Genomic DNA, 19,583 nt, shown 5'->3' on the forward strand with positions numbered 1-19,583 from the left:
AAGCAAATGTGATCTGGTAATAGCAGTCAGAGCTTTTGAAATGGAGCACAGTGTAATGTGATCACATGTGTAGCCAGACATGCACTGCTCTCAGCCTGCAGCAGCCTCTGAGGTTTGCTGTTTTAAAGATACAAAGACTGTCTGTGGCCTACCTATAATCTATAGCCTAAATGCCATCTATCTATAGTCCACCATGCAATGCTTCTAATTTACTCCTGCAATATGGATTTTCCCAGAAAGTAGGGCCATGGTTGTCAACTCTTTGGGTAGATATGCCAAGAAAGAAGCAATCCAGACCTTTTTAGTATCAGTTTATGCTGTTAGATACACCATTATGCAGGGTTTTGAGTATCTCCAAGAATGGGGACTTCTCTGGGCAACCAATTTTAGTGTTTAGCTACTCTACACTAAAAAAAGAAGGTTTTGCGTGTTTAAATGAAATTTCCTGTATTCTCAATCTCATCTCTTACATGAACTATTTTTTCTTAGACAAATGTCTTTCCCTTTGACTTAGCTAACATGAATTTCGACAATCTTCTAAATATCACTAGAAGCCAAGATACGTACCTGTTTTCCTGTCCTCAAGAAATCCCTGTTAAATTTGAATACATGCAAGTAATCTGATGTACTGTAGTCAAATTAATTTCTTCCATATATCTCAGGTTTAGCCATAGATATGACTCTGCTTTCTCTAATTTAGATCAATGCACTCATACAACGCTATTCTTCAATTATCATGATATATTGTGTTTAAAAACACATGGTAAGATATTCTATTTATTATAACTTTAATATTAGTTCATGTTTCTTTTATACCTTTGCTAAGTGTTGTAGATGTTATTATTAATTTCTTTATTTGGCTTCTACATAGATTCAAAGGGATATTTGCATTCCAATGGGTAAAGCTCAAAACTGCTTTTCAGGCATCTGTCTTTCAGACCATGTTTTTAATGGACCTTATTCTGAAAAACAAAAATAAAATAAACATCCAAACTGAATATTCTCATAGAGAATGACAAGAATGTTTGGGTTTTTTTTAGGTGTGTTTTCTAATACGTAGATTTAAAGTGCTGCTAAAAATGTCAGAAGAAAAAAACTTCAAAGTACCTCATGGTTTTCACTGACAGAAATGAAAAACTGCTGGCTTCATTGACAGAAAAGACAAACTTCAAAGTGGATAGTCATCTTCAAAAGCCAGATGCTCCCAGTGTACCTGGTCTGCAAATGAGAAGAGATATCTTTCCTTGGTTGGAAACCTCTCTCTTTTATAAGCATTAAATTGTCTTAGAAGCAAAAGTAATAAAGGAAAAAACACCAGACATGCCAAAATACCATAAATGTAACTTTTTATTCAACAATTAAAAAAAAATTACAGTATTTAAAACAATATTTTTCACCTGTTAGGTGTAAAATATCAACCTGCTCACATGAGCTGTAGCAGCTTCCACTATTAATTAAAATAATGAATCTACCCATCAATACTCCTGGTCATGGGCTCATGTTTCACAAGCCAAAGAGCAGGGAGTCAGATGCTGCAGCTCTCTCTTAGGAGTCTTTGATGCTTCTGTGTAGATGGTGCCTGACACACACTGCTGCAGTCCCACACATCCATCCACTGCACTGATCTGCAAGCAGAGCCTTCTCTCTCTTGTTCAGAGATCTTTTGCTATGTTCAGCAGTAAGCAGTGAATGCCTCCATTGTTCCGGAAAGGTAGTGAGAGATGGAATAGACATGATGCAGGAAATGTGCCCTTTGCAATTTTTATAAGAACACATTTTTGTTGATAAAGAACCACATCTCAGAAAGATGATTAGTTTTAAGGCATGGGCTTCTTCTGGATCCCAGGAGCTGTCTGGATTAGCAAATTCAACAGGGCCTGGAAACTGGCTTGAGCTCTGTGACTTTCCATACCATTTACTTGTCAGTTGTTGGCTCTTTTTCCATATTTTGCTAGCAAACATCTGCTCAGTATGGCAATATTCAGCTGACCCTAGCATGGCTGTCATTCCCTCAGGGAAGCTGGTAGGTCTGTGTGTACTGTAAGCTTTTGCCCACTGTATGTGCCAACTGTTCGTGATAAATCTGTGAGAGGAAAGAAGATAGGGTGATTGGTGTGGCCTCGACTGTTTTTTTGTCTCTAATCTGCATTCACTGCTGGAGGAGAAGCAGGAGAAGGTGCAGGGCAGAGAAGCAGCTTCCTCTTGAACTACAGCAAGATATAATTGCTTTCTATAAAACTGGGAGGAGAGAGGAGAGCTATCTGACCTGAGGGATAGTGTTGGCAAAAACCTATGAGAGTATTAACTGCAGGAAATTATAAGATGATTTTTATCTGCCAGAGCAGTCTGACTCTAGAGGAACCTTCTTCTAGAAATCATGAGGGCAAAAACCCAAACAAGTTCTAAGACTAAAATTCATAAAAACATCTCACACTGTCATGGTTTCCTGTGACAATTGAGAACTGGACATGGTCTCAGCAGTTCCCTTTAAGCCTGTGCTGTGCAAATGCAGAATGAGTCTATGCAGTCATTGCATGATCCCTGTGAGTTTATTAATCTGAACGACTGATGCCCATGACCTTCTCATTTGTCTTCTCACAAGGCTGCAGTCGCAAGTTGCTGCGTGCTGTTCTTTTCAAGAACATCTTGCAGAGACACACTGTGCCTTCTTTCAGGGAAAGTTTATAGATGTTCTTTCTTTTTACTTGTTAAGATCACAGTGAGAAATGTTATAAATAGCTTAAACTTGTGAAATTTGTTCAGGGAGCTTTGATAGCAACATCTTTGTGGAGCAAGGCTACCAGATGAAAGCTCCCAGATCTTGCTTGTTTGCTGAGTGGTAAAGTGAGGAGATTTCATGGGAAATGTAAGACTACTTTAGAAAGGGGCAGTCTTAACACAACATAGATCCAGGGAGTAGATTCCAGCCTCTTAAAAGAATTGATATGTTTCTGTCCCAGAGAGACTAAAAAGAGTGTCTGGTGCAGAGGCAGGTTTGGAAATGGCAGAGAGTAACTCAATACTGAGTTAGTGCCCATCACAGTGACCTATGCTCCTGGCTTTGAGTCGGTGTGGAAATGCCAGTGGGAGGATAGCAAAAGCTTTTGTGCCCCCCTCAAGAATCAAATAAAAATCTTCCACTTTTGATGCTTCAAAAATGCTTGGCTTGCCCTATGACACTGAGTGCATTGTATGGAAAGCTTTTCCTCCAGGAGCACACTCACACTCCACCCACAATTTTTTTCACAGTTCAGAAGCTACAGTGCAGATAGATTTATGTAAATAGTGCTCATTATTCTGCATGCATTGTATGATAGGGAAGCATGGGAACACTTTTGGAAAAATAAGCTCTTCAAGACTATTTTAGCATGGGTCCCTTCCAAAGGGGCACAGTCCTTCAGGAATGGGCTACTCCAGTGTGGGTCCCACTGTGGAGCCACAGGTCCTGCCAGGAGCCTGTTGCACCATGGGCTCTCTGTGGACTGCAGTGTGAGTATCTTCATCACCATTGTCCTCCATGGGCTGCAGGCATACAGCCTGTTTCACCATGGTCTTCTCCACAGCCTGCAGGGGACTCTGCTTTGGTACCTGATGCACCTCCTCCTTCTTCACTGATCTAAGTAAGCGTCTCCAGGGTTGTTTCTCTCACATTTTTCTCACACCTCTCTCTCACAGCTCCTACGCAGCATGTTTTGCTTTTTCTTAAATATATTATCAAAGTATTGCTAATGGACTCAGCTTTTGCAAGCAGTGGGTCCATCTTGGGGCCTGATGCAACTAGTTCTGTCCATCATGGGGACAGCTTTTGGTCTTCTCTTATCACAGAAGTCATCCCTGTACCTTTCCTGCTACTAAAACCTTGCCACTTACACCAAATAAAAACTGCCCAGGGATGTATTTCAAACATGCAAAATCTGAACGTGATAAAGATTGTTCTCAAAAAAGTGTGACTTTTTGCATTGCTTACAGAAGGATTCTGGACACCAAAATTGTCCAAGGGCTGCCAAGATCAGCACGATTTGCAGGTCCTTTGAGTGTGGCAGGGAGGAAGTGTCATATGAAAGTGTGACTCCCCAGCCTAAACAGTGTTTAAAAGGCACTGTTTGCTGTCCCACGCTCTGGGATGTCAGCACACTGATAGAATCACAGAATATCCTGAGTTGGAAGGGGTCCACAAAGATCAATGAAGTCCAGCTCCTGAACAGCACCATCCCCAAGAGTTGCACCACGTGCCTGAGAGCAGAGTCCAAATGCTCCTTGAACTCTGTCAGGCTGGTGCTGTGACCACTTCCCTGGGGAGCCTGTTCCTGTGGCAAACCACCCTCTGGGTGAAGAACCTTTTACAGATATCCAACCTATACCTCCCCTGGCACAGCTTCATGCCATTTCCTAGGGTCCTGTTACCAGAGAGGAGAAATCAGTACCTGCCCCTCTGCTTCCTCTTTTGAGGCAGTTATAGACTGAAATGAGGTCTTCTCTCAGTCTCATCTTCTCCAGGCTAAACAAGCCAAATGACCTCAGCCCCTCCGTGTATGGCTTCCCCTCCAGGCCTTTTGCTGTCCTTGCAGCCCTCCTTTGGGTACTCTCTAATAGCTTTTTATCTCTTTATGCTGTGGCATCCAGAACTGCCCCCAGCAATCGAGGTGAGGCCTCCCCAGGGCTGAGCAGAGCAGAGCAGAGCAGAGCAGAGCAGGACAATCCCTTCCCTTGCCTGGCTGCCAATGCTGTGCCTGATGCCCCCCAGGACATGGGTGGCCCTCCTAGCTGCCAGGGCACTGCTGACTCTTGTTTAGGTTGCCATTAACCAGGACCCTGATCTTCTCTCCATGGCTGTAATGTAGAGTTGTGATGTGTACTTCTAACATGCTGGACTCTGTTCTTCCTGAGCGAGTGCAAGAGGAAATTTGTGAATGTTTAAATGAGTGAGTTCCCAGAATGAAAGCTGCTATGCAGACAAAGGCTGAAGTTTAAATTCCCCATGGCAGGCATTACAGCTTATTTGTAAAATGGTGCTCAGTGTGAGCATTCTTCAATAATAACAGCACTGACAATGAAAAATATACTTTAAAGTCTGTCACTCTTATAATTCAGTTCACCTTGTGGCAGCAGATTTCCAGTTTGAGGTGTGAACCTGCAGGTTGCTTTGCACAGATCTCTTATGCAGAAAGAGTGGTTTGCAAGTCTGGGGCCATATATACTTAGAAATGAGGGAACAAGTTTTGACAAAATTTGGAATAAATTGGTCATTTTTCATGGGTCTCAGCACGACTTAAATAGTAAGTAGTATTGAAAAAGTACTGCTAGCTGGAGAAATTACATGGAGCTAGTTCTCCTTTGTATGAAAGGGAAACATACAAAACAAGTATGGCTTTTTTGCCATATATATATATTTTTTGAAACAACATATTCCACTGAAAGCTGCTATTTTGCAAGTGAAGCATAGCTCAAATTAAATCTCCTTTAAAGTAGGCCCTTGGCAGGACAGAAAAAAAATTTCCCTTCCTATGTGTTTGCTCGGGATAGACTGACTCCTCAAAAGCCTGTTGGCACAATTTCCAATTTAAAAATAATCTCTGATTTCCCATCCCTAAGGGATTAATAGGGATGAAGTCTGGCTCCACATTTCAGTGCATTTCATATCAGCCCTGGCAGTAGGGAGAGGGTGAAAGATCAGGCTTTTAACCTGCCTCTGAGCAGTTCTTGGTGAGTCCCCTTGACTGCAGGCATGTGGCAGCTGCCCATTGTGGAACACCCTTCCTGTGTGCCCACTTCAAGCAGAGGCTGGCAGTCTGGGGAGGCTGCTGCTCAGAAGGGAAAGCTATGGGGACGGTGCCCTCTGCATCTGTCCTTGTCCTTTCACCATGCTGGGGACAAGGGCTTCCATCCGTAGGGGAATGTCCACAAAACCCCAAAGGGTTTGCTTCAGGCTCAAGACAGTGTCTTTTGTTATTTGGTTTGTTCCCTTGCTTCGGGTGGTATTTTTTAACTCTTTGTGGCTGCTCCAGGAACCAGCCTTGCAGCCTGGAAATACTGGGAAAGATAAGATCTTGTTGTTTTTGTTTTTTTTTTTAAACCTGTGGAAAGGAAAAGAAAAAAAAGAAGAAGAGGAAGGCAGAGAAATAGCTACCTGTGTGCATGCAGGGTCAGAGTTTATGGGGCACAGGGGGAAGCCCATACAATGGTGGAGGCAGGCAGGCTGTGTGCATGCAGGTTCAGAGTTTATGGGGCACAGGTGGGGAGGGGGGAGCCCATGACAAGGTGGTGGGTGCCAGGTGCACAGGAGGGGCTGCCCTGCCCATGCTCTGTGCTGCAGCACAAAGGCTCTGCCGGGGGCCCGCCGGCGGAGCGGGTGGCCATGGAAACCCTTCAGCAGTGCTGCCAGCCTGAAAGTCAGAAACCCTGCCCCATCAGCGGGGCCACCAGCGAGCTGCTGGGGTTACTGGGGCACAGCAGTGGGAGGGAGGGCCCCAAGCCTGCCAGGAGCCCCAGGCTGCCCTCTCGCTGCATGGCTTCATCGGCCTGAGGAAATGCCCCGAAGCAGCCGAGTGATTTTCTGAGTTAACAGAGTTTCCTTTGACCTTGGGTTTAAAACATCCGACTCCTTTCCAGGATGCTAATGAGGAAACACTAAAGGACTAAACACTAAAGGAGGGGGGAGGGCTTCTCTTGGCCGGTGTTACTCTGGCACAGTCTGGATGTCCTGCAGTAGATATTAATAGTTAGCAGGCAGGTCCCTAAGCACCAAAAGACCCAGGGAAAAGCTGCCATGCTCCTCTGTGAAACTGGGATATTTCTTCTCCTTAAAGAGACTTGTTAAACTGCCTTAGAATAACTCAAGCTTGACAAAGTGGAACTAATTTGCCTTCATTTTCCCAATCTTAAAAAACAACTTTGAAATCAGAAGGATTTTTGAGGCTATGATATTCATTATAAAAAGTAAAGCATAAACCTGGATTTTAAGGAATTAAGTGTAATATAAGAAGTTGTAACTCTGCAGTTTGTGAGATGTTGAAATATCTGCTAGAAAAGCAAAGGATGCAGGCCTTCTCTCTGTCAAGGGTGGAGGTCACCCCTCTTCTCAAGTGGGCAGCAGAATCCTTAAAATAAGAGACTGTCTCTTTTATAATGACACTCTTCCAAACTGCTAAGCATGTCCTAGCCTGCTGTGATTTTGAATGACATATTAAGGACTGGATATAAATCCAGATCTCTACCTCTTTAAACACCACTGTTAATATCAGTTCTACTCTTTTTATTCCAGTCTTTTAATATTTTTCTTTTTTTTTCTCTTTGAGGACAACACTTTCAGAAGATAATTATTTTTATTTCCTTGATGATGCTATTCTATTTTAGCCCTTTTTTTTCCCAAATGGAGCAGAACTGGTAGTTTCACTCTGCACAATTAGTCTCTGTTTCAGTGATCAAAAATAAATCTTGTCATCATTTTTTATTCCTACATCAGGAAAGGGTATATCAAATCTAAAGAATCAGTTCAGCGTTTGGCTAACAAAGACCAGATCCCAACCAAATCAACATTTTCCTGCTACTGAAAACATGCTATAATAACCTAACTTTAATATAATTAAAAGTATCCACCTGTTTTTTAAATAAACTGATATTCTATATTTCTTTCATGAACATTGTTATTATTACATATTTGTGTTGTGGCTTTTAAAGACCTCAGAAAAGACAGAACTCTGTTAGTGTCTTCTTGTGCTCAAAGGTACTGCATGGGAGACAGTTTGTAGCTGGTCCCTGTTCCTAAGACCTCCAGATCTGTGCTGGTAAAGAGCAGAAGATAAAACAGATACAGAGAATTGAAATGAGATGACCCAGCCTCAGATGATCCAGCAGATAAATAATGAAATTAAAATCTCATTATGTGCAGGTCTGTGCATTCCTGGTACGTTGTACCTATTCCAATTCTTCAATAACAGTATGGCTTCAGTTCAAATCTTTCTCTTTGGCATACTTTGTGTCTGAAGTTACTTGAAAAATACCTGATTAAAGTTTTAAGATGGAAACATCACATTAAGCACTGCCTGGACTGACTTTAACCTTTTCATGCAGGAGCATGGTGTCACAGCTGCACATACTATTATGTGAGGAGTGTTTTCCCCTGGAGAAACTTGTCTAATGACATACCATGCCTTCTTTTTCCTATAGGTTTCCTATTAGGTGACCTGTAGGTCCTAATACTACTGCTACAGAAATGAGCAGGAATTTCCCCACTGATTTCAAAAGATTTAAAAATACTAGACTAAAGGCAAATTATGGGAGAGTTAGTGTGCCCTCAGCATGCACTTGGCAAAAAGGAATGAAGTTGTAGGCACACAGCATTAGATCCAGTTGTCAGCACTAAATTTGAGGATTCACCTTGGCTTCCACCACAGTGCAGCACTGACCCTTAGGAATTCAGCATTAGTGCAGGCGGGTGACATCTCTGTAACATCCCTTACACTGCAAAAGAAGGGACAGAAATTTGTTCAGTGCTCGCTGAGAAGGGTTACTGAGTTCAGGTGAACTTCCATTCTCACCATGAATGATTGAAGAAGGATCTTCACTATGAGATCTCAGGGGTACAAAGCACTAAGGCTGTTGACTGGGGTTCAAGTAATCAAGGGAGGAAGTCGACTTGGAGTGGGGTTTTTTTCACTCTCTTAAGCCATTAGTACATTCTGTGACCCAAAACCAATTTTCTGATCTGTTGCTATCTGGAGAGATCCTCTGGCTTTTGGAATGATGAGGCCCTCCTGCCACTTACCTGTTTAATTTAAGTTTTTGCAAGTTTCTTAAGTGGCTTTGATAGAAGTATTTCTTCCACACTTGAAATTTATACCAAGATTTTGAATAAAAGATTAATGAGAAATTACTGTTTTTTTAATGTAATTGTAATGTAGATGTTGATAAACCAAAGAGTAGAAGCTTTTGCCGATTACTGCAAGAAATATAATGATCTATTAGAATTTGCAACATTTGTCAGGCACACAATAAAACAACTCCTTATTGGTTATTAATTCTTGGAAAAAAGAGCTGTAATGCCAGAGGTGCTCAATAGGTTGTTTTCCAGAATAAAACCAGAAGTATCTTTTTCAGCTGATTAAAACAGCTTTCTGAGGAGGAATTAAATCTACAAGGAGGTTTGGAAGTGAAAGTTTCCCTCTGAATCAAAGCGTGATAGCTTTCAGGAGTAACAAATAATTAACATGGAATGGATGCCTGGCATTAAAGAGAATTCAAAATCAAACAAGTTACTCAGGAAAAAATTGTCCTTTGACAGAACTGGGGCTTCCAATGCATTTTAATTTTTCTGCAAACTGCATGATGTGGAGAAAGGGGCTTCTGTGTATTGACAACTGCTTTTTTACCAAACAATTTGCACAATAGTTGATATAAAGGTTCAGGGCGAATCTGCACATTTAGTATATGTAGTGATAAATGAATTCACATTTGCGAATACTGCAGAAGACTGAGAAATGATGACAGAATAATGCTTTTGTAAAAATCAGATGTTCTCATGTAATTGTGGCAAGTACAAGTAGACAAACAGTTCTGGCTCTTCATAGTGGTCATGCTAGAGCAGCCTCTTATGGCCAGGAGCACCTGGAACCCATTTCCCAGCTGAACTGTTCTAACCATCAGATGGGGTGGCAGGACCGCTGCTCAGCCAAAGAGGGTGGAGCAGATGCAGCTTTTGGTACTTTTTAAGTAAAGTACCTCCCTTTTTTTAAGGAAAACCTCCCTGTTTTTCTTCAAACAACAGGGATTCTTTGGCATCTATACTTTTAAGGAAGAAAATTTCAGATCTTATTGGAAAGCCTGTGTTTAGGAATACCAAGAACTTTATAATCTTACTGTAGTTTTAGAGGCTTCTGCTTTTTTCATGTCTACTTAAGCCAGCTACCTATTAAAGAAGGCAGTTAAAGCATTGTGTCTATCAGGACAGTAATAATTTTATTGTCTTCTGGGTAGCCGCTTAGTTGTTATGAATTTGATTAACATCCTTTTTATTAAATACATAAGCTATAAATAAAACATATGTCAATTTAAAATACACTTATAAAATTAATATATTTTATTAAATACAATGCAATATTTTAATGTGACTTATTTAGCATATAATTTTTCAAGAAAAATACTACATACTTTTAATGTGATATGCTTATCTCTTGATCTTCAGCATTTTTTTGAAAATAAGCATTAATTAACATTTTCATTGATGTCTCTGTCTGCAGAGATGACAGGAGAGATATTCAGCCAGTGGGATCAGAATCTGACCTACAACAATCAGGTCAGTTGCTGTTAACTTAAACATTTAATTTTCTTTTTTTCAGTTTTATAATGTTCATATAAGGTAGCTTTGAGCACAGACTTATATATTTAATTTTAATTACACAAGCAAATATTCACACAGTTTTTGTTAAGAATTTTAAATTCTGTAAGCCAGGTGTAAATAGGATTCATAAGTCTGAATGACAGAGTGCTCTGATGAGATGTCTATAATCCTTTTACCTTGGAATATATTAACATTGGTTTGATTATAATGTATGAATACATATCATTATGAGACATCTCTGCTTCACTAACAGGCACAATTATTTGGCTTTCTATTCATGTGTATCACGTAATACTGGTAATGATTTTCAGTCCCTTATTCCTCATTACAACACACTCTTTTTACTCCATATCTTAATATGTCAATGTTAGTGCAATGTGATCTCTTTAGTGTGAAGCAATTCAAAGGCAACTGAGTAAATTCCAAATATATTCACATAAAATACATGTCATCTTTTCTAAGATTTATATGGCTGCTACTCATACCAGACACATCTAAAAATCACTGACTGGTACTGTGTTACTCAATTATTTAGTTATCCATTCTGGACTTAAGGATAGCTGCCTTTGATGTGTCTAATCCATCCATGGGCAGAACTAGAAGATTTTGATCTAGCTCACTTCCAGCAATTTTGATATCCACTAATATTTAGGATCAAGTTTATGGATGCCCTCAACTAACTTAATTACATGCACTGCCCTTTCTTATTCTGGCTACCTTTTGCAACTCTTCCTTATTGTAATTACTTCATATATTTAGGCAAGGTCACATATTATGTATTGCGCCATCTGCAGATGTCCTTCCTTTGAGAATGTAACAGTATCCTTTTCCATCATTCTCATTAGCTTCAGAGGGACACCTGCAAGACTCCAACTCTCATGAGGTATGAAGGAAAATGGAGGAAAAAAAAATCTGTCTGCCACACCTTCCTCACATAGGCAGAAGTTATAAATACACCTCTCATTTCTTTTCTGAAACCTCTGAGGCGGACCAAGAGCAAGTCTCATTCAACAGAAGGCAAAGCTGGTCTGTATCCTGACTTTTCACCTTCATTACTTCTTTACACTTCTTTTGGAAAGAGAGGTGGGTGTTGGTCTGTTACTTCCCTTCCTCTACCTTTGTGGAGTAGCTACCTGTCTTCCTCTAGAACTCTTTGAAGACTTGGCCATGTAAGTTTGTTGCAGCTTCTTCACCCTTTGCAGAGCAATGATACTGAGAAAAGGGGGCAGGAGTCACAGGGAACACAAAATCCAAGAGGATGCCAAGTTCCCACAAACCAGATGGTAAGCAGTTTGTAACAGTTCTAGGTGGCAAGAGAGGCACCAAGAGGTCACCCAGCATGACTGGTGCAGACCCCAGAAAGCCCCTTCTGATTATTAGCACAATAACAATGCTGAAAATTTGACTACCTGTTAAGTTTTGTACACTCAGCTAAAAAGGGGGAAGAAAGACTTAGGCACGTTATTTTAGAAATGTAATTACCACTTGCAGGTTAGTCAAGTATTGCATGTTTAGAATTGGAAAATATATGTTTGACAATACTGCATATCTACAGATATATATTAAAGTGCTTCAACATGAAAATTCTAAATAATGCTGCAAAAACTTATTAGTAATTCAGTCAAATCAACCCAACAAAGCACAGCTAAGGCTGCAGGGTGGGAGTTCACAAGCAAGATGAGCATTGTGTGTGGCCTTGTACCAATCACTGGGGGATCAATCCCACATGTGACAGGCTGCCAGCCTAAGTAAGAAACATTGATCACTGCCCTCCAAGTGCTCTGGGAGCCAATTTCCTACCCAGCTGGCAGACCACCCATCCAGTCTGTTTCTTGCCAGCTTGCCCAGGAGGAGCTGTGGGAATGAAGTGGTATAACAGGCTGACCTCCCTCTTCCTTCAGTAAAAAGTAAAAAAGTAATGCCAGAGCCTCTGGCAATCGTGCTGTGTGTGCAGCATGAAGGAAGAAGGGCTGTGTGGGGGTTTCCCTTGGGGCAAGGGGTGCAACTCCTGACAAATGCAGTAGTGTTCATATAATTTACACATGATTCCTCATCTTGTGCTGTTCATTTTTGTGTGACATCTGAACCATGGAGTTTTCTTTACACAAACATTCACAGAAAGTTAAAATTAATCATGCAAATAAGTAGTGTTTCATAAACCTTTATTCTGAACTTGCACTTAAATGGGTGATTAAATTGGCATCCACTTAAGAAACAGAAAAAACCCAAGTGGCTTATGTAATTAATTGCTTGGTAAAATATTATTCAAATTTTCAGTGTTCAAGATCAAGAAAGAAAAAGTTAAAATCATATCCACAGAGCAACTTAACATAATTTCTATATTTGAGAAAATTAATATTATTTGGATACATTTCATAACATAAGAAGACTACTTAATTCTCTTCTGATTTTTTTAAAGATAGGGCATATCATTAAATGCTATATAAAAGAAAAAAACTCAAGCTTTATTTTTTCTTTCCTTTAGTTGCAAAAGGGCTGTGAGTAGTATTCTCTTAATTAATATGCTTATGGTGCAGACCAGTGAGGTTTAGTCTTTTGCTTAAGAACTTAATTTGACAGCCTTGGAGTGTCTTAGTTTATCTGACCTTCATTGTATAAGGAATAGTAAAAATATATACCTTAGATTTCCCAAGTGATACAGATTTATTTTCATGAGTTCTATGAATTATAAATCCATAAACAGCAAGAAATATATTTCCTATCAAATGCATGCTTACAGGCACTCAGTTGCTGATGAAGTTGCAATTAGGAATCTGACAGATGAGGGACTAATTCCCCAGAAACAGGATTTCTTCCGTCTTCTTTTTATGAATATAGCATATGGAGGAAACAGATATGAATATGCCAGATGAATAAATTAAGAAGTCTAGGATGAAATAGAACAGCTGGAAATGTAACTGGTGATAACTAAAGGCTAATTAGCTTCAATGAGCAATTTTCCACCTGGTTTTCTATTAGCCACATAGAAAGAGGAGCTAGAGAAATTGCATGGTGTGCATTTTCATTCTGAAATTCGATATGAACTGCTGTTCTACCTACATGGTAATTGGAAAATGATTGTCTCTTGTGGATATAAATATTAATGTGACTGATTTGCAAAAAGCCTTTCATTTTTTTTTCTAAGCATTGACTTGGCTTTGTACATTCATCATCTTACTGGAGATGTGAGTAGTTCTTAATTTAATAGATATTTGAAATGAAGAGTCTACTTCTAAGAGTATTTTTGAATGCTAAAGCTCTTCCTCTGATACTCTTCAACAATTATGACTAGTCTGGTATAGCCTGCTATAGCACTTCCCAATCAGCACTTTTAGATTTTTGTCCATAATCCCTGGAGCTTTTGACTATCTTAGAACATCATATGCAATGAATAATGAGGTGTTTTTTCCTGAAATAAGTAATTTAAAGAGTAGGAAAGGAACACTAGGTGCCCTACATAAAGCTTTTCACCTTATTTCACATATCCCTATTTGTTACATTAAAAAAAACCCCAAAAATAAACCACATTACTTTTTATACATATTTCTTGCCTTCTGTATTTAGGATCCTTTGGTCCTTCAGTTTCTTTGTCATCATGTAAGAGACTGGGGTTCTGAATCCTCTCTTTTAAAGAGGACTGAGACTATGGAAGTTTGGGATGAAACATCCTCATATTACATTCAAAAGTAAAAGTCAGATGGTGGACATAAAAATGAATGTCATCTCTCAGATGACCTTTAGCTGCTCAGAAGGGAGCTGCTGCACTTTTAGTGAAAAAAAAAGGATTAGTTCCTTTCTTGAGTTTTTCTCTTTTTAGATGCTTCAGATGCTTGTCCTGTTGATAAGGATGGCTAGATGTAATTGGCCATGCAAGTGTGGAAGTTGAGCAAACTAAGTAATACAAATGGAAGATGTGATGATTCACCTTCTGCCTGTTTTTCTCCATGAACTATCAGAGGAGTCACTGAGAGGGTGGTCAGTCACTGGAACAGGCTCTCCAGGGAAGTGGGCATGGCACCAATCCTGTCAGAGTACCAGGAGTGTCTGGATGACACCCTTAGTGATATGAGTTTGTTTCAGGCAGTCCTGCAAGGAGCAGAGCATTTGACTTGATGATCTTTATGTGTCCCTTTCAACCTGAGATATTTTATGATTCAAGGATGCTATGATTCTACATGACTAACTTAGGTTTAGGCAGTAACATTTAGAAATCTCAAGGTCAGGTTGGGTGAATGCCACCATACATTGTCTAGGAAGTCAGGGATATCTTTCCGTTTTGAGAAGAGTGAGCAGAGACGTAAGGCTGAGGTATTTCTTTCCAGTCTTGCATTGGATACTTACTTTTGGCTTAAATGAAATACTGAAGTTTTGCTTCTAACTGAAGCAGTCTTCAGTTTTTACAAAATCAGTATGTTCCTAAGCATTGTCTTGCCCCTGGGAAAGTAGAAAGTCCATTTGCTGAGAGGCTTATAATTTACAAAGTGATTGCCTTTCCTTTGTACAAGTGGTTTCACTGTAACTCATGTCACAGTTATTTAATTTTTTTCCTGTGTTCTTTTTTAAAGGAAACTGCCCTTAAGGACCAGTATCTAATGATCTCCTTAAGCTAAAATGTCACTCTTATTCCCCTATAGCAACTGTTTGTACTTTGGGATCATGGATAGGAAAGGGAAAATATTGACATGGGAATTCATGATACTTATATGATCAAAGACACCTCCATCTAGAAGACAAGTTGAAAGAACAATATAATTTTCGTTACTTGCCGCAACAAAGGCTTTTAAAAATAATGAACTAGAGTTGTCTTTTCTAAAAGCAAAACCCCCCCCCCGAGCCCCTGTAATTGTCAAAGGTATAGTATTCTGTTTCTTTTTAATGAGACTTCTGTAGAGCAAGTTCTTGCCAGGGTTGTTTTAAGTTTTGGCGTTCTGATTAAAGTTTAATTTTATTATAGTAATATATGAAAAAATGACTAAAACAGTCAAAATATAATTTGTGCAATGCTGTCAAATGCAGCAAATGCATTTACTCTAATGCCTCTAAGAGATGTTACAAAATTTGGAAAAATAGCATGTAAACTATTAATAAATATTGCTGTAGTAGGAAGAGATGTGCCAAACCCAGCAGTAATGATAATAACAATCTCTGATTGTATTTCTGAGAAATGTGGCTATTTAAAAGATTGTTTGACAGAAAACATGGGGTAAAATCCCGTCATCGCTCTGACAGAAAATAAGTGTAATTCATTTTAAATAATTCTTTATCAAAAAACATAGAAACCTTGATACCTGAAATAGCTCAAACCCCAAAACCTGTATTTTTTGAGATGCTTATATTTTGAAAACTGCTGAGGAACCATCTGATTATGGTAAAACAATTTGAAAATAACTAAATACTCTGCAGTTTAGGCATAAAAATAACTGGCCAAGGATATTTTGTTTTCTTTTATCCTTACCTCTTTGCTGATAGGAAGCAGTGTGATCTGAGGGATAAAAGGGAAATGCAAAGTAACACTAAAATTAGCTATCACTTTTACAATGTGGGTAAAAAGGTGTCAAGAAATATTCCTTTGTTGATCTTAGGTATCTCAGAGTAAAAGAAAGAAAAAAGTTCCTGACAGAGATGTCGTCCTAAATGTTTAAATTTTGTGATAGACTTTATTGATATGGATTTGTATGTGCAAGTGAGGTGCTTCTTTCTTTAGCTCCTGATCATGAGGTAAAAATGTTGACAAGTTCCTTGCTCAGATGATTGATGTGCATGCTGGAGTGGGGGTTTCTGTGGAAAGGCATCGTTATTGCTGGCAGATGCCTTTTTTGGCTTCAGACTTTGAGGAACAAGGAGTCCCTCTATGTACTTCGGTTTGCAAGGCCTCATGACAGCCGTCACTGGGGCAGCATAGCAGCAAATTGACAAAGGAAGTAATGAATGGAAAGGAAAATTCTAAAAGCACAGCGAAGCTACAACTCTGAGACATATGGGTCGTATTTTTCTAAAAGTTATAACTGCAGGAAACCTTAGGGGCATGCTGGGGACCAGGGCTCTGCAGGGTGGCAGGGCAGGGCCTGGCAGCTCTTCCGCAGTGTGAGCCAGGGCGCTGAAAATCTCTGAGGGGAATGGATGGATGGCCCCGGGAATGGGCTGAGTGGGAAGTGGCCATGGGGGTCCTGCTGGGGCCTGGCAGCTCTCCCACAGCCCCACACACCTCTGAGGGGGATGGACTCATGGCACTGGGAATGTGGTTGAGAAGTGGCCTTGGGGGTCCTGCTGGGGCCTGGCAGCCCTCACACAGGCCCACACACCTCTGAGGGGAATGGACTCATGGCACTGGGAATGTGGTTGAGAAGTGGCCGTGGGGGTCCTGCTGGGGCCTGGCAGCCCTCACACAGGCCCACATACCTCTGAGGGGAATGGATTCATGGCACTGGGAATGTGGGTGGGTGGGAAGTGGCCATGGAGGTCCTGGTGAGCCTGGCAGCTCTCCCACAGCCCCACACACCTCTGAGGGGAATGGACGCATGGCCCCAGGATTATGGTGGGTGGGAAGTGGCCTTGGGGGTCCCACAGGGCCTGTTGGTGCCCACAGGTTCCCTGTCACCTTAGTGTAACCCCAGCATAAAGGAAGCAGTTTGCCACAAAGAGCAGCAGTCTTTGTTGGTGTTTGGTAAGCAGTTTTCATTTTATATCACGTTTCTGTTTTAAAATCATGGATTTTTTAAAGTGGGGTGTTGTTGAAGGTGTACTGTCTATTGGTTAGGTAAAAAACAAAGGCAGAAGGAGTGCTGGTGAGGGGGCTCTCCATTAATTAGATCTATTGCTTTCAACACTGGAAAAATAGTGCTCTGTGTCAGTGAGGAGAAGGGGAATGCCTGGCACCCCATTGTCCTGGTGAGGCTGGCACAGGGATGGAGGCCTGGAAATGGTGATTTGGCAGCATGGTTGGGTCTGTCTATAAAGCCCAAGGAACAGGAGGAAAACCATGGTCTTTGGCTGCTTCCTCCAGTGTTGATTTTCATGACTTTAAATGGTTCTGAATAACATGTTTCAGGAAGAACTTTCTAGCAGCTAGGTGTTCAGATGTATTTTGCACTACAAGAATATGTGAGAAAGATGGTATGGGTTGTGGGATAAAATTTCTGTAAAATAATGAACTATTTTATGAACAATCCAACAGCTGTTATTCTGACTTCTGTTGTTCAGGTAGAATATTTCTTGTACAAGCAGCAAATGCATCACGTATATTTGAGAATGTTTCTATGATAAGTGACAAATTCAAAACCCAGTTCTGATTCAAAAGAAGATCAACACCACATTGGGTACTGAACATTGTGTTTTTCTGCTCTTAAGGTTGTCTGGCATGCAGCAGCATATATATGTATATACAGTGAAATATGCACAAGAATACATATAATTACTTGTATTCATAACCAACCAACCTCTGCTTTGACCATATGGTTGAGGCTATAAATGCAAGACAACTTGTGGAAAACATGTGAATACCATTTATTCCTTAAGCTAAATACAGTTGTGTTTGACTGGTGTATGTTTTGCTATCTCTTGACTCTCTTTGTACTTCATGCAAAGAGTGAGAACAGCCAGGCAAGAAGTTGTGTGTTTGAAATACACAGATTTGTATTCTCTCTGTACTCAGTATGGTATTTCTGCTTCTGCCTGAATGGGATGCTCAGTTTGAGAGACAGGTGGAGACTAAATGGGATTGAAGAGACTTAGGAGTGTTTAATATATTTCTACAGCTATTTGCCTGGCAAAGATGATGACGTTCAATTGCATGCTAATTCCTTTGCAAAGCCAATAAAAGAGCAGATTTTTTTTCTTACAGAAACTGACTTAGAAGTGTAGCAGTGTAGACTGTTGTTGTGGGTTTTACTTTTCTTTTATTTTCTTGGTTTTTAAACTGATATCACATAAAACCTAAGTTACTGTGACCTTATTCTCCTCCACAGTTAAATGCAAGAGTAGAGAATTTTAAGGACAAGAGGTGAAGGATTACCCAGGAGGGTGCCAGAACTCCCATTTGAGTGTATAATTTGATGAAGAATAGAGTAAAGCAGAAGATGGGCAGTGGTGAGTAGTATTTTCTGTACTGACAAAAGGGTGAATTTCCTTGTTGAAGTAAAAATGTCCTGAGACATGACTTCAGCTTGTGAATAATATGTGCTCTCTGTAATTAAGATTGGTTAAAACAGAACTTGTCTTTGACTGTAAAGAATTTAGAGAAATGAGAACAAAAATAGAATAAATTGATTTAGAGAAAATTTAAAGAATTAACCACAAATTGGTCGTATTTGAAGCTCAAGAGAAAATTTTGACTTCTGTGAAACTGACTGAACAACTTATCTTGACTATAATGGAAACAAAGGATTAACAAAGGATTTCAAATCTGTTTAAGAAAAGAATGTAATTTGCTTCTGGAATCAGTAGAGAGAACAAAAGAAAGAACAATTAAGAGATGAAATTTGTATCTTCTGCAATGATATATAGAACAGGACAAATTAATCTTTGACTGACGTTAAGAAATGTGATTAGACATAATTTTTTGAAATTCTGCTGCTTTGCCAAGGACGAGTTTTAGCAAACCCCTGAGGCAATAATAAAAATTACAATGTGCAGCTATTGCAGGCAGGGATTGAGGGTGCTCTTGCATGGATATGGTGTGCATAAATGATAAGCCATAATGTTTCAGAAGTGACAGTAGGTAATGATTTTAATTTACTTTTGTCTCAATTAACTTATATTTTGACATTCTACTTAATCAAACTGAGTTTTATTTAACTTTTATCTTCTGACAACTGACCTGCTTTCTTTTCTCTCCCATTCCCACATAAAAACAGATGGCTTAATGCACAGAAGCTCATGGCCAGCAAAGCTGAATTAGCTTTGTCTATTAAATATTTTCAGAGAAAAGCAGATACTGCTTAGTATATCAAAGACGAAGAAATAATATGATTTCTAAATAAGGAATTCAACAATAACTGCAGCCCTCTCATTATAACTGTGCATATGGTCACATATAAATCCACACTCTGTACCCAGCAACTGTGATGTCAATGCCTTGATTCCATTAAGAAAGATGAGAGATGATCAGGGTTGAAACAAATGAGGTAATTATGGTCTAAAATGCATTGTCCAACAAATAACCACATGCTTGCCTGTAAGTTCTTCAAGACAAGGATTGTCTTTTTGTTCCTGTACAGCATCTAGCACAAAGGGAATCTGTGCCATGACT

At 39.8% G+C, this 19,583-nt stretch overlaps 1 protein-coding gene across 1 annotated transcript in view; it reads left to right on the plus strand.

The window, feature by feature from the left end:
• The first annotated feature begins 18,361 nt into the window (after positions 1-18,361).
• The window catches only part of SPATA13 (spermatogenesis associated 13), a 169,112-nt gene continuing 167,890 nt past the window's right edge, over positions 18,362-19,583 (plus strand). The window contains exon 1 of the mRNA XM_030949240.1: positions 18,362-18,421. The gene's annotated coding sequence lies outside the window, so the exon portion shown is untranslated. The remainder of the gene's footprint in view (positions 18,422-19,583) is intronic.

The sequence above is a fragment of the Camarhynchus parvulus genome, chromosome 1 (assembly GCF_901933205.1).
Source record: "Camarhynchus parvulus chromosome 1, STF_HiC, whole genome shotgun sequence".
NCBI lineage: Eukaryota > Metazoa > Chordata > Aves > Passeriformes > Thraupidae > Camarhynchus > Camarhynchus parvulus.